Source organism: Penaeus vannamei, chromosome 5 (genome assembly GCF_042767895.1).
Source record: "Penaeus vannamei isolate JL-2024 chromosome 5, ASM4276789v1, whole genome shotgun sequence".
NCBI classification, from domain to species: Eukaryota; Metazoa; Arthropoda; class Malacostraca; order Decapoda; family Penaeidae; genus Penaeus; species Penaeus vannamei.
This window is the reverse complement of record NC_091553.1, coordinates 19,386,364-19,388,863: the sequence shown is the minus strand read 5'-3', so window position 1 is coordinate 19,388,863 and position 2,500 is coordinate 19,386,364.

The following is a 2,500-nucleotide window of genomic DNA, read 5'->3' as shown; positions in this document are numbered from 1 at the left end:
TGGTATGTGTGTTCACTGAGAAAGAAGGCGCTAATAAGCACACTTACTTTTAGTAGTGGTGACGAATTGGTGGTGCTGAAGAAGGTTCGTGAACACTTGGCGAGGCAGGTGAGCCGTATTAATATGTATAAATATGTGTGTATGTATATGTATGTATATGTATGTTTATGTGCATATATATATATATATATATATATATATATATATATATATATATATATATATATATATATATATATATACATATATATATATATAAATACATATATATACATATATATATATATATATGTATATATATATACATATATACGCCCAAAACGATCTTTGTGAAGAAAGAAGATAGAATAAGCAAGCCCTCTAACCCAACCGCCCCGTGGATTACCCATCCTGCAGGTTCCCCCACCCCCTCCCCCATCTTCCCCTCCTCTCTCCTGTCCCATAACCGCCGCCAGTCTCCATTAGCAACTGCTGGGAACCAATTAAATCAAAAGAGAAAACCAGGGACCATATAAAGTCCCCTCTTCACGCTAGAGAAGACGGGAGGAATTCATCGCCGTCGCCTCCCGCGCACAAACCATGAAACAAGGCAACAAAGGAAAAGATTGTCGTCCTCTAAACTGCCATGAGGCGCTGCCCTAGAATAGCGCATTCCTTTGTTACGGACTGCCATCTACATATTAAGAAGATAACATTGAAAATGAAGGATCTCTTCAGCTGAAGTATTTATCCTACATACTGACAAATGTATGTCTGTTTCATTGTACTGCAGAAGGTAAAGGTAAGAAAAATAATATTTTCGAGACGTGAGCTGTCATACTTCCTCGTTTTCACTCTGGCGTTAATCTTAAAAAATCTAGGAAGAATGTCTTTGAAGATAATTCCTAGAGAACATGCATATCATATTTCTGATATTTCTTATTATCATGGACAAAAGAAAATGTTCTATCTTTACCAAGATAATTATTATCTTGTGGCGCACCATATCAAACCCACGTTTATTGTAATTTCAAGTAAGAGAATATATCTTTCCTTGTTATTTCACATTAACTTTTAATGTCGAGGATTCCAGGTATTGTCATCAGAAGCGCCTGCAAGCACAGAAACACAATAGATTCGTTTTTTTTATTGAAAAATTCTGATAAGCTTTCTTTAAATGCAACTATTTCGAATTAAGGGTTAGGAAACAAGTCAGAAACAATAAAATACAATGAGAACAATAATATGAAAAATCAAAAAGCAAAAAGCAAAGAAAAAAGCAGGTGCGTATTAGCGTATATCAATATTCATCACAGACATATTCAGCTACTTTGAAAAATTGGAAAAGCAGAAACAGTGAAAAGGGGGGCGGGGGAGACAGAAAGAATAGGAGAGGCGAGTTAAAGAGGCAGAAAGAGAGAAAATATATTAAAATGACAATAAAGAAGTATAATCCTTGTACTTGCTCTGAATGGCTTTTTTCTTACTTACCTTGGATATTTCCCCTTCGCATTTATTTTTCTCTTTCTCACTTCTTTCTGTCTTTATCATATTATCCATCTTCAGCATAATTCAATATGTTTTCCATTATATTCCGCAGTATTTGAATCCGTTGTGAAATGTATGAAATGAGAAAAAAAAGAAGTTTTAACAGATATCCTTTCATCATACAGACAATACACATGAAAACGTTTACAATAGAACTTAAATCCTCATTTATATGCATTTCCATTAGCGTATGTATGATCGCCCGTGTTCAGCCTGCATAAATTCAATGTCAGCATGAATGATAAAACAGTAGTAAGTACTTTTTTTCAATTTTCTTTTATTCTACCGTTCAAATGCTGTTTACGACGTGCATGGTATTGCCGAATTGGAAGCAGGAATTCGACATTTTGCATGCATGAAGGCAAAAGGAAGGGCGGAGTTCTTTTCACGCTTGATTGCTTTTATTCATCTTGCATCTCGTCATGGCAACTTCCTGGAAATATGAAAGGCAGGAGGAAGGTTAAATGATTGCAACACGGCAGCATGGCAGTACAGTGTGTGTGTGTGTGTGTGTGTGTGTGTGTGTGTGTGTGTGTGTGTGTGTGTGTGTGTGTGTGTGTGTGTGTGTGTGTGTGTGTGTGTGCGCATAAGGATTAGGATGAGGAAGACATCCTTCATTTCAGGCAGGCTACTTGCCAGAACCCGCAGCTTCCCATTCAAAACAACATGTTATTTCAGGTTTCATTAACCATCCAATTATACAAAGTCCCTCGGGAGAACTATTCTGATTGTTTCTTCGGAGAAATAACATACAAGAAAGAACAAGGAATAAAGATATTACTTTCCCAACAGCTTCTAAGAAGAAATGGAATCTCATACAAGTATCTTTCTGGAGGCTAGGAAATACCTACGCAAAAGTCGTGCTTTCTTTGTTTATTCATTTTTATTCCAATTTCTATGTCTATTCATTATCTATCATTATCTATCTATCTTTTTTATCATTATCCTCATAATCATCATCATTGTTATTATT